At 40.6% G+C, this 13733-nt stretch overlaps 1 protein-coding gene across 1 annotated transcript in view; it reads left to right on the top strand.

Annotated features, from left to right (window-relative positions):
- The window catches only part of IL1RAPL2 (interleukin 1 receptor accessory protein like 2), a 535136-nt gene that overhangs the window by 54796 nt on the left and 466607 nt on the right, over window positions 1–13733 (top strand). The window lies entirely within an intron of this gene.

Below are 13733 nucleotides of genomic sequence, written 5' to 3'. Positions count from 1 at the left end.
GATCCTTTTAATGTGCTGTTGGATTCTGTTTGCTAGTATTTTGTTGAGGATTTTTGCATCTATGTTCATCAGTGATATTGGCCTGTAGTTTTCTTTCTTTGTGACATCCTTGTCTGGTTTTGGTACCAGGGTGATGGTGGCCTTGTAGAATGAGTTTGGGACTGTTCCTCCCTCTGCTATAGAGTTTGAGAAGGATAGGTATTAGGTCTTCTCTAAATGTTTGATAGAATTCGCCTGTGAAGCCATCTGGTCCTGGGCTTTTGTTTGTTGGAAGATTTTTAATCACAGTTTCAATATCAGTGCTTGTCATTGGGCTGTTCATATTTTCTATTTCTTCCTGATTCAGTCTTGGCAGGTTTTGCATCTCTAAGAATTTGTCCATTTCTTCCAGGTTTTCCATTTTATTGGCATAGAGTTGCCTATAGTAATCTCTCATGATCTTTTGTATTTCTGCAGTGTCAGTTGTTACTTCTCCTTTTTCATTTCTAATTCTGTTGATTTGAGTCTTCTCCCTTTTTTTCTTGATGAGTCTGGCTAATGGTTTATCAATTTTGTTTATCTTCTCAAAGAACTAGCTTTTAAATTTATTGATCTTTGCTATCATTTCCTTCATTTCTTTTTCATTTATTTCTGTTCTGATCTTTATGACTTCTTTCCTTCTGCTAACTTTGGGGTGTTTTTGTTCTTCTTTCTCTAATTGCTTTAGGTGCAAGGTTAGGTTGTTTATTCGAGATGTTTCCTGTTTCTTAAGGTAGGATTGTATTGCTATAAACTTCCCTCTTAGAACTGATTTTGCTGCATCCCATAGGGTTTGGGTTGTCGTGTCTCCATTGTCATTTGTTTCTAGGTATTTTTTTATTTCCCCTTTGATTTCTTCAGTGATCACTTCGTTATTAAGTAATGTATTGTTTAGCCTCCATGTGTTTGTATATTTTTAGATCTTTTCCTGTAATTGATATCTAGTCTCATAGCATTGTGGTCGGAAAGGATACTTGATACAATTTCAATTTTCTTAAATTTACCAAGGCTTGATTTGTGACCCAAGATATGATCTATCCTGGAGAATGTTCCATGAGCACTTGAGAAAAATGTGTATTCTGTTGTTTTTGGATGGAATGTCCTATAAATATCAATTAAGTCCATCTTGTTTAATGTATCATTTAAAGCTTGTGTTTCCTTATTTATTTTCATTTTGGATCATCTGTCCCTTGGTGAAAGTGGGGTGTGAAAGTCCCCTACTATGAGTGTGTTACTGTCGATTTCCCCTTTTATGGCTGTTAGTATTTGCCTTATGTATTGAGGTGCTCCTATGTTGGGTGCATAAATATTTACAATTGTTATATCTTCTTGGATCGATCCCTTGATCATTATATAGTGTCCTTCTTTGTCTCTTCTAGTAGTCTATTTTAAAGTCTATTTTGTCTGATATGAGAATTGCTACTCTAGCTTTCTTTTGGTTTCCATTTGCATGGAATATCTTTTTCCATCCCCTTACTGTCAGTCTGTATGTGTCTCTAGGTCTGAAGTGGGTGTCTTGTAGACAGCATATATATGGGTCTTGTTTTTGTATCCATTCAGCCAATCTATGTCTTTTGGTGGGAGCATTTATTCCATTTACATTTAAGGTAATTATCGATATGTATGTTCCTATTCCCATTTTGTTAATTGTTTTCAGTTCGTTATTGTAGGTCTTTTCCTTCTGTTGTGTTTCTTGCCTAGAGAAGTTCCTTTAGCATTTGTTGTAAAGCTGGTTTGGTGTTGCTGATCTCTCTCAGCTTTTGCTTGTCTGTAAACATTTTAATTTCTCCATCAAATCTGAATGAGATCCTTGCTGGGTAGAGTAATCTTGGTTGAAGGTTTCTCTCCTTCATCACTTTAAATATGTCCTGCCAGTCCCTTCTGGCTTGTAGAGTTTCTGCTGAAAGATCAGCTGTTAACCTTATGAGGATTCCCTTGTGTGTTATTTGTTGTTTTTCCCTTGCTGCTTTTAATATGTTTTCTTTGTATTTAATTTTTGACAGTTTGATTAATATGTGTCTTGGCGTATTTCTCCTTGGATTTATCCTGTATGGGACTCTCTGTGCCTCCTGGACTTGACTGACTATTTCCTTTCCCATATTAGGGAAGTTTTCAACTATAATCTCTTCAAATATTTTCTCAGTCCCTTTCTTTTTCTCTTCTTTTTCTGGAACCCATATAATTCGAATGTTGGTGCATTTAATGTTGTCCCAGAGGTCTCTGAGTCTGTTCTCAGTTCTTTTCATTCCTTTATCTTTCTTCTGCTCTGCAGTAGTTATTTCCACTATTTTGTCTTCCATGTCACTTATCCGTTCTTCTGCCTCAGTTATTCTGCTATTGATCCCATCTAGAGTATTTTTCATTTCATTTATTGTGTTTTTAATCGATGCTTGATTCATCTTTAGTTCTTCTAGGTCCTTGTTAACTGTTTCTTGCATTTTGTCTATTCTATTTCCAAGATTTTGGATCATCTTTACTATCATTCTGAATTATTTTTCAGGTAGACTGCGTATTTCCTCTTCATTTGTTAGGTCTGATGGGTTTTTATCTTGCTCCTTCTCCTGCTGTGTGTTTTTCTGTCTTCTTATTTTGCTTATGTTACTGTGTTTGGGGTCTCCTTTTTGCAAGCTGCAGGTTTGTAGTTCCCTTTGTTTTTGGTGTCTGTCCCCAGTGGCTAAGGTTGGTTCAGTGGGTTGTGTAGGCTTCCTGGTGGAGGGGACTAGTGCCTGTGTTCTGGTGGGTGAGCCTGGATCTTGCCTTTCTGGTGGGCAAGTCCACGTCTGGTGGTGTGTTTTGGGGTGTCTGTGGACTTTTTATGATTTTAGGCAGCCTCTCTGCTAATGGGTGGCGTTGTGTTCCTGTCTTGCTAGTTGTTTGGCATAGGGTGTCTAGCACTGTAGCTTGCTGGTCGTTGAGTGAAGCTGGGTGCTGGTGTTGAGATGGAGATCTCTGGAAGGTGTTTGCCATTTAATATTATGTGGAGCTGCGAGGTCTCTTGTGGACCAGAGTTCTGAAGTTGGCTCTCCCACCTCAGAGGCACAGCACTGACTCCTGGCTGCAGTGCCAAGAATCTTTCATCCACACGGCTCCTCAATTTGGGATGATTCTTTGTCTATTCTTGTATTCCACAGATGCAGGGTACATCAAGTTGATTGTGGAGCTTTAATCTGCTGCTTCTGAGGCTGCTGGAAGAGATTTCCCTTTCTCTTCTTTGTTCTCACAGCTCCCGGGTCTCAGCTTTGGATTTGGCCCCGCCTCTCCGTTTAGGTCTCTGGAGGGCGTCTGTTCTTCCAGCTCAGACAGGAAAGGGTTAAAGGAGCAGCCGCTTCAGGGACTCTGTCTCATTCAGGCCGCGGGGAAGGGAGGGGCACATAGGCGGGGCGAGCCTGCAGCGGCAGAGGCCGGTGTGACGTTGCACCAGCTCGAGGCGCGCCGTGTGTTCTCCCAGGGACGCCATCCCTGGATCCCGGGACCCCAGCAGTGACGGGCTGCACAGGCTCCCCGGAAGGGTGGCGTGGACAGTGACTTGCACTCGCACACAGGCCTCGTGGTGGCGGCAGCAGCCCCAGCGTCCCACGCCCGTCTCTGTGGTCCGCGCTTTCAGCCGTGCCTTGCGCCTGTCTCTGGAGCTCCTTTAAGCAGCGCTCTTAATCCCCTCTCCTCACGCACCAGGAAACAAAGAAGGAAGAAAAAGTCTCTTGCCTCTTTGGCAGGTCCAGAGTTTTTCCCGGACTCCCTCCCGGCTAGCTGTGGCTCATTAGCCCCTTCAGGCTGCGTTCTCGCCGCCAGCCCCAGTCCTCTCCCTGTGCTCCGACTGAAGCCCGAGCCTCAGCTCCCAGTGCCGCCCGCCCCGGCAGGCAAGCAGACAAGCTTCTCGGCCTGGTGAGTGCCGGTTGGTGCCGATCCTCTGTGCGGGAATCTCTCCGCTTTGCCCTACCCTGGTACGTGGGGAGTTCCTTGCCTTTTGGGAGGTCTGAGGTCTTCTGCCAGCGTTCAGTAGGTGTTCTGTAGGAGTTGTTCCACGTGTAGCTGTATTTTTGGTGTATCTGTGGGGAGGAAGGTGATCTCTGCATTTTACTCTTCGCCATCTTCCCCGGAAGTCTTAGGAATGAGCATTTCTAAATGCTGTCACTCATTACATTGAGATAAGCTTCCAAAGTTAAGAGCTTTACAGTTATTTATCTTGCTAAACATTCTGACAGTTTTCTTTCTTTTTTTAAAATGCTAAGTTGGGTAGCATGGAGTTTTTTTAATTTAATTTTTATTTTATATTTGAGTATAGTTGATTTACAATGTTGTGTTAGTTTCAGGTGTACAGCAAAGTGATTCAGTTATACAGATACATATATCTATTCTTTCTCAGATTCTTTTCCCATATAGGTTATTATAGAATATTGAATAGAGTTCCCTGTGCTATACAATAGGTCCTTGTTGATTATTTTATATATAGTAGTGTGTATATGTTAATCCCAAACTCCTAATTTATGCCCCCACCCCCAGCTTTCCCTTTTGGTAACCATGAGTTTGTTATTGAAGTCTATGAGTCTGTTTCCACTTTGTAAATAAGTTTATTTGAGCTTCTGCTGAAAAATCAGCTGTTAACCTTATGGGCATTCCCTTGTATGTTATTTGTTGCTTTTCCCTTGTTGCTTTTAATATTTTCTCTTTGTCTTTAAGTTTTGTCAGTTTGATTAAAATGTGTCTTGGCGTGTTCCTCCTTGGGTTTATCCTGTATCGGACTCTCTGTGCTTCCTGGACTTGAGTGTTTCCTTACCCATGTTAGGGAAGTTTTCGGCTAGTATCTCTTCAAATATTTTCTCAGGCAGGTTCTCTCTCTTCTCCTTCTGGGACCCCTATAATGAGAATGTTTGTGCGTTTGAAGTTGTCCCAGAAGTCTCTTAGACTGTCCTCATTTCTTTCCACTCCTTTTTCTTTATTCTGTTTCATGACAATTATTTCCACCAGTCTGTCTTCCAGCTCACTTATTCCTTCTTCTGCCTCATTTATTCTGCTATTGATTCCTTCTAGTGTATTTTTCATTTCAGTTATTGTATTGTTCACCTCTGTTTGTTCTTTACATCTTCTGGTTCTTTGTTAAACATTTCTTGTACCTTCTCAGTCTGTTCCTCCATTATTTTTCTGAGATCTTGGGTCATCTTTACTATCATTATTCTGAATTCCTTTTCAGGCAGATTGCCTATCTCCACTTCACTTAGTTGTTCTTCTGGGCTTTTATCTTGTTCCTGCATCTGGAACATATTTCTCTGCCATCCCATTTTGTCTAACTTTCTGTATTTGTGGTCTCTGTTCTGCAGGCTGTAGGACTGTAGTTCTTCCTGCTTCTGGTGTCTGTCCCCTGGTGGGTGAGTTTGGTCCAAGGTTTTGTGCAGGCTTCCTGGTGGGAGGGACTGGTGCCTGTCCACTGGTGGGTGGTGCTGGGTCTTGTCCCTCTGATGGGCAGGGCTGTGTCAAGGGGTGTGTCTAGAGATAGCTGTGGGCACAGGACAACTTTAGGCAACCTGTCTGTTGATGGGTGGGTCTGTGTTCCCACTCTGTTGGTTGTTTAGCTTGAGGTGTCCCAGCACTGGAGCCTTCAGGCTGTTGGGTGGGGCCAGGTCTCAGTGCCAAAATGGTGACCACCAGGGGAGCTCACTCTGAGGAATATTGCCTGGGGTCTCTGCCACCAGTGTCCTTGCCCCTGCAGTGGGCCACAGCCAACCCTCGCTTCCCCAGGAGAGCCTCCAAGACCCACAGGTAGGTCTGGCCCAGGTTTCTATGGAGTCACTGTTTTGGCCATGGTCCCAGTGCACGTGGAACCTTGTTTGTGCCCTTGAAGAGTGGAGTCTCTGTTTCCCTCCATCCTGTGGATCTCCTGCACACAAGCCCACTGGTCTTCAAAGCCAAATGCCCTGGGGGCTCCTCCTCCTGATGCCAGACCCCCAGGCTGGGGAACCTGACATGAGGCTCAGAACTCTCACTCCTATGGGTGAACATCTGTGATATAATTATTTTCCAGTTTGTGGGCCACCCACTTGGTGGTTATAGGATTTGATTATATCATGAAAGTGCCCCTCCTACCATCCTGTGGCTTCTTATTTGTCTTTGGATGTAGAATATCTTTTTTGGTAGGTTCCAGTCTTTTTTGTCAATGGTTGTTCAGCAATAAGTTGTGGTTTTGGTGTTTTCATGAGAGGAGGTGAGCTCAAGTCTTTCTAATCCACCATCTTGTCTCCCAGAAAATCCTGATTTTCTTAAAGAGGGAAAAAGAAGGTCATTGAAGGCCTTGTAATACCACAGCCCAAATGGCCAACACATTTTGGCTAAGACAATCGTTTGGCAAAATGCTTGGGGTATTTGAATCCCTTTTGAAAATGTATTGATCTTAGTATGTACCTTATTTTGTAACCATAAAATTGCATTCCATCCTGAAAATCTTAATCTATTTAACTAGAATTTTCAAAGATACTTTTATCCAGAAGAAATGAGCTAGGAATCCCATGAAGGCTTCAATTTTATGTGCCCTAAAACCACAGTCAGTGACACAAGATTTAAGACCCATTTATCCTTGTTTTTATTTTTAGGTATGGCATTAGAAATGGGAAAATGGTTATTTATTATTTGCAAATTATAAAGAAGATGGGTTGCTATTTGAGGGATGGGTATTTAATATGTGTAAGAAACACTAGTCTTTGAGTCTGGGGACCTGGATTCTGGGCACCATTACACCATTAATGTGGATGAGTAATTGGATGACACTGGGCCTCTATTTTCCCACATGTAAAATAGATATAACAATGGATGTCATATATCTCAGACATGTTATAAACATCTAATGACTAAAGTCCTTGATATTTGCTGCTACTATAGAAAGGAAAAAGTTACATAGGAAGCTAGAAGCAAAGTTATCTAGGACATCTCAAACTCCAATTGGGAATTTAAGATTGAGCGTTTTTTAAGTCCTGTTATTCTGTATAATCTACAAACATAAAATACATCCTTTTTACTTGTACAATTTGATGTGTTTTGGCAAATATATACACCACAAACAAGATACAGAACATTTTCATCATTCCAATTTTCACCATGTCCTTTTGTATTCAGTCCCTTCCTCCAAGCCCCAGTCCTTTCTAAAAAGATATGTTTTCTATTCCTATGGTTTTGTATTTTCCAGAATGTCATATAAATGGAATAATATGATATGTAGCCTTTTGTGCCTGTCTTTACTCACTTAGCATAATTCATTTGAGATTTGTCAATGTTTTGGTATATATCAATAGTTCATTCTTTTTATTGCTGAATAATAGTCCAATATTCCACTGTAGAGATGTACCACTGTTTAGCCATTCACCCATTGATGACCATTTGCTGCTGGGTTTTGGTGATTAGGAATAAAGATCTTATAAGGTTGAGTTTTGACTGTCCAATTTCTGGATTTATCAAAATGATATGTTTTTGTCAACTTCTATAATTATTGACGTGTTTGTTTTTCTCAAATTTAACAGGAGTTTGCTATTGATCTTTCCTAAATTGTTATAAGAATCCAGACTTTAAAGGGTCTTCCTGTGTATCCTTGATGGCATTAATGACATTTGAGGGATAAAAACAGATCAAAATAAATTAAAGCCTTTTAAGCAATGTCTCTTTTTATAATCTGGCTACCTTCTATATATCCATTAGAATGATCTTTTAGAAATGCACATCTGATCATAGTGTGCCACTATTTAAAGCACTACAATGATTCTATAAAAACTTTTAGTTAGTAGTTCCTTTTTGTTGAGTATTTACAGGGCCTGACACTGAGCCACACATGTTCATTAATTAGCTAATTCAATTCTTAGGACAGCCTTATGAGATAGGTTATATAGTGACAGAGCTGAGATTTGAAACCTGACAGTGTGCAAATATCTTAGAATGGAATTTAAGGCTTTTAGTATCTGGCCTCAGCCTACTCATTACCACTCTCAAGAGAGCAAAACTATTCATACTTTTTTTGTCCACTCCATGGTTTTTCACATCTGAGTTCTTCTACCCATGTTATTCCCTCTGTCCTGTATGTCCTGCTTGCCTGCCTAACTTTTATATATTGTTCAAAACTCAGCTCATTTGCTTATAGTAACCTATCTGTACACCAAACCTCTCTGTCATACCTAGTCTGGTATGATCTAGTCTGGTAATCTTGGATGAGCCAGCATTAGAATGACTTCAAATATTTCTTCTGTTCCTTTCTCACTTTCTTCTCTTTCTGGTATTCCCATTACATTTATGTTACATCTTTTGTACTCCTCTCACAGTTCTTGGATATTCTGTTCAATTTTTTTTTCATTCATTTTCCTCTTTGTTTTTTAGTTTGGGAGGTTTCTATTGATATACCTTCAAGCTCACTAATTCTTTCCTCGGCCATGTCCAGTCTATGAATATGCCTATCAAAGACATTCTTTACTTCTGTTACAGTGTTTTGATTTCTAGCATTTCTCTTTTTATTCTAAGAGTTTCCATCCCTCTTCTGTTCTTACATATTGTCCACTATTTCTATTAGTGTCATTAACATATTAATCATACTTATTTTAAATTCCCAGACTGGTAATTCCAAAATGTCTGCCCTATCTTAGTCTGGTTCTGATGCTTCCTCTTTCTCTTCAAACAGTGTGTTTCTTTCTGTCTTTTAGTATGCCTTGTAAATATTTTTTAAAATCCAGATGTGATATACTTGGTAAAAGGAGCTGAAGTAAATAGGCCTTTACTGTGAGGGTTTTTTTATGCTTATCTGGCTAAGAGTCAGGCTGTTTTTACTACTTGCTGTAGGTGTTAGAAGCTAAAAGTCTCTCTGGTGTCCTTATTTTTTACTTCCCTGTTATCTTTCTATTTTTCTAGAGATATATATTTTTTCTTCTTTTGTGGTATGCAGGCCTCTCACCGTGTGGCCTCTCCCGTTGCGGAGCACAGGCTCCGGACGCTCAGGCTCAGCGGCCATGGCTCACGGGCCCAGCCACTCCACGGCATGTGGGATCTTCCCAGACCGGGGCACGAACCCATGTCCCCTGCATCGGCAGGCGGACTCTCAACCATTGCACCACCAGGGAAGCCCCTAGAGATATATTCTTAAATAAGGTCTGTGTGGTGCATTTCTTTCAACTGTAGTATCGTGTTATTATATAGGAGCCCTACTGATGTGCTGGTAAGGTGTTGGGCAAGGGAAAGCATTCTATAATCCTGTGATTAGATTCAGTCTTTTAGTGAGCCTAGTTCCTGGCCTGTGACCATCGTAAGTGCTTCTCAGCTTCCTGTAAGACAGGAAAGATAGAGAGGACTGGAGCTGGCTATTTCTTTCCCCACTTCAAAGGCTAGAGAAGGCTGGGGTTGTATATTTCCTGTACCCCACGTCATTTATGGGCAGGCTCTTTGGGTATATTTCAGAATGGTTTACTTTCCCCATCCTTTGCCAGAAGCAGGATTTTTCTCTGATCTTCAGCCTGAGAAGAACCTGGTGGGACTCGTGGAGGTAAAACTTTCGAAAGTGTGGGCTGCCTTCCAAGACTGGGCCCTCAGGGTTTTTTTATTTCTCAAGCTAGTTCACACTTAGTCTTCAGAAATTAGTCAATTATCCTTTAAGTGTTCCTACCAGTTGGCTCCTGAGGCTGCTTCTGCTCCCAGTAAACTGTGATTCTCTGTATCTACCTGTCTCTCCAGTTTCTGGGACAGTGGCTTTTACTGTGGCCTCAATTACCTGATGGAAATAAGAGAAATTATTGAGTTTCAGTTTGTTCAGCTTTTTTCTTGTTGTTAGGATGGTAGTAACAACTTCCAGGTCCTTTATGTGTCAGATAAGAAACAGTAAATCAACCCCTTCATTGGAATGGTAACTTTGGATTGTCTTTTGGATTGTCTCCAGACTCCTATAGAAATACGAGTCACATTAACTCCTAATAGTTATTAACATATCAAGATAGTTGTGTGTGTAATTTGAAAGCTGGATGCTGAGGGTAATGACAATGATAGAATAATAGTTAATATTTATTGAGTGGTTTTAGCATGTGATGCTCTATATTACAGAGGATTTATATGCATTACCTCACTTAATCCTAATAATTACCTCTATTTGGTATATATTATGATTATCACCAACTTTTTAAAAATAGGTGAAGCACCTGAGGCTTAGATTGGTTAAGTAGCATGCTGAAGAACATATAATTTGGGATTTCATCCCGAGTATTTGAATGTGGGATTTATACTGAACTGCTGTGGGGGTACCAAATTAAACATTAGGACTGTGAAGATAGAAAGTTAGAGGAAAAGAACTAGGGAGGGGAAGGACTCTCTGCAGTGGGTTATCCTAGGCATTTGGAGTGGAAGTACAAGACTGATACCCAATTCACAATTGTGCTCCTATCTCTTCCATCTTTAAAGTGAAGAAAGTTCAGTTTTCCTACAAATTGTTAGGCAGAGCCTAGATGCTCTATGGAATAGTCCAGCCTCCAGGGGAAAGGAGAGAAGTTTGGTGTGTTAGGTATTTGAAGAGCACCAGAGGTTATGTGATTGCCTTATGGTTGCACAGCTGCTTTGTGTCTGAACTTCAGAATCAGAATAAATATTTAAATGAATCTTCCTCGTGTTCTTGCTGTGAGAAATGAGTCATGTGCTCGGAATAGCACTGAAGTAACCATGACTAACAAATCAAACTGATTGAAATACACCTGTGGTTGTGATGATGCTATCTCAGAAGTAGGCTGTGAATGTAGTGGTGAATATTTCAGGGTGGGAACTCCAAGATCCAAATATGGCTGGCAGCTTCAAGGGGCTTGGTCAACAGATGTTTCTGTTGAACATCCTAGGCTCCCAACCTAGCAACTGCTGGCTAATAACATCTTCCACTCAGGAAGGCTGGGAAGAAGGGAAGGAAGCTGGAATTTAAAGGCTGATGTGATTTTGACTGAGCAAGGATGTCCTACAGCAAACTGTTCTGTGAGAGGACAGCTGGACCATGAGTTGAAGCTCTTTGTTAAACTTAGGTAAAACTGGTCCTCAGCGAAAACTTCCAGTTGATTAAGTTCAATGTAATGGTCTCAGAGGCATTAAATAATAGAGGCATTACACACTGAGGACAATATTAGGGGCCTGTTCCCATTCGAGGTTCTGGTAGTTTGTCCTTGCCTCAGATAAACAACCATCTTGAGACTTGACCTATGTGCTGCAAACTTTATTGCCCACCAGTCTGTCAGAATTAAACTGAACAGGTCTGGAGGGAGTGAAGTATGGTAATGTTGTCTGTCCCATAGGAAAGAGATGATGGGAAGACTGGAGGCAGGAGAGAAGCAGTGACAGTAGTAAGCCTCACAGCCAGCAGCTTAAGGCAGAGATGCTGCAAATAATGGAGTAAAAAACCTGGAAAACTCCTGAGATTTGATATAGGCACCCAGACGTGGGCAGGATAGCCAACGAGGTAACTTCATGAAGGATGTGTTGGTGGTGGCAGGATATCATCTACAAGGCTCTTCTGAACAAAATATAGTTTCTCTACCCACCTGCTAGGATTAGTGTTGGAGTGGCCTCTTAGGAGCTATACATTTTCAGTGGGTTAAAGTATTATATTGCTGGGGGATGGTTAACCAATTAGTGAAGATTTGTTTTTATCTGATTAGTCCATTAGCACCAAGTTTCACCAAGCAGAGCCAGACGTTTGAAGAAGATATAATCCAGGATTGTGAAAGTTTAGGGATGAAAAGCATTCTCTGTATTGGATGACCACTAAATATAGTGCTGCCCAACAAGAGTGTAACGAATAAACTCTGCAAGCCTCTGGATTCTGGCTGTTCATATAGTAGTGTATAGTATCCCCACATGCAGAGTAAAAAACTGAGACCTAAAGAAGTTAGACAAATTTTCCCAAGATCACAGAACTTGGCTGAACCCCAGATTTTGACATAGAGCTGTCTTGCTCTGAAGCCAGTTTGCCTTTTCATCTATACTACATTGTTCCAGAAGGATGGAGGTGACCTGAAGATAACATTTTCCTATAACACAGTTAAAAACAAAAACTCTATTGGGTACAAGGAATCCTTTATAAGGCTAGATGACAACTTGAAAAGCACTTGGGACTATCTGTATCTATCCCAAAGAACATGTGAAGATTCCAGGCTGTTCTTCATCAAGAGTTATTTTGTAATTCCTGTACACTCTTTAGATTTTAATTCCTGGGCGGGGGAAGAAAACAAAGCAGTGTGCAGAGAAAATGAAAATGGTCAGAGCTAATTTCATATGGACTTTACCCAAAAAAATGACATTAGAAAACGATGCCATTCGTCTTTGAATGAAGTGAGCTTCAGCTCATTTGCCTGCCCCCACCACTGCTATGTGAAAGTGAAGCAGCTCAGTTTTCATTTTCCTTTCCTCTCAAAATGCCCAGAGGGACCATATTTTTGTTTAATGACCTTCAGAATGATTCTTTAGAAATCTGAGGCTATCAGAGTTGGAAGCAATGCGAAAATAATTGTGGATTATTATTGTATGACGATAGTGGCAGCTGGGCTATTTTTTTTCTTTCTGTTCAGTCTTTCTTTTTCATTTTCCCAGAAACCTTATATCCCAAGGTTTAACTCAGAAGCAAATCTCATATAGGTGATAAACCTTGCCAGACATGGTATGTAATAGAATTTCAGACAGACCCTTAAGTGTTCTTTGGAAAGACCCTAGGGAGTGAAGCAGCTTTATATCTAGATGCCCTAGACAGTATTACTTTTATTTACTCTCTGACAATGTGTGTGGGTAGTTGTACTGGACATAAAGCAAGCGTATCTCTTAAATATTATACCTGTGAACTTAAGTGTCAGTTTTTGTGTTTTGTTGTCAAAACTTCTGTTATCATAACAGAAGAAATTTTGTTACAGTAAAATCTAATAAATGGGTGCTCACTCTTCCAAATCATTTTATGACATGTGCGCACACACACGTGCACACACTCAAGCATGCAGAGCTGGGGATTGAGAGTCAGCACCGATTTTACTTTTACATGAATATTTAGGATGTGTCTGCAGAGGGTGGGAGTAAGGGTGGGGAGAAGGAGGGGTAGAATAGATGTTGTATATACCATGGGGAAAGTGGAAACTGTCCTCAACTATTATTCAGGTCATCTGCCTAATGATCAATTTTTTAAATTCCTTAACTGACATATCCAGAATTTAAATGACAAAATACTTCAGCACCCCCTCACACCTATCCCCCACAGCTTCACTGATGTTTGCACAGCTTTTGGCCACCACTTTCGTTGAACATTTGAGATAAGTGGTAGACAAACTGGAGCAATATGTAAAAAGTAGTCTGAGAAAATTCCCCAAAGACAAAGCCACTTGGCTGAATATTCTTACATGCTCTGCTATTGTTGTATCTCTGTCGATCGATGGAAATTAACCATTCCTTTCTAGTAAAGTCCAATTCCAGTAGCAACACATTCTTACCAGATGAGTAAAAGAATTGACCTCAAAACCCAAATCTTATTATATGGTCACAGATCACTGAACTCAGAAAATAAGTGGATAATTTCCCCATTACCTTACTACAACAAAGTGTGTCCTCATTTTACCTAAATATGTTTCTAGAGAATTCCTCAAGCCTCATTTTCTTGATCCCCTTCCCCCCTCAACCTCCCCACAATAGATCTCTTGACTATGGGGAGAGAGACTCTTGAATATTATTATTAGTTTTTACTATAAAAATTAATTAAA

This window comes from Mesoplodon densirostris, chromosome X, assembly GCF_025265405.1.
Source record: "Mesoplodon densirostris isolate mMesDen1 chromosome X, mMesDen1 primary haplotype, whole genome shotgun sequence".
NCBI classification, from domain to species: Eukaryota; Metazoa; Chordata; class Mammalia; order Artiodactyla; family Ziphiidae; genus Mesoplodon; species Mesoplodon densirostris.
The sequence above is the reverse complement of the archived record's forward strand: the minus strand, read 5'-3'. Positions and strand labels throughout refer to the sequence as shown.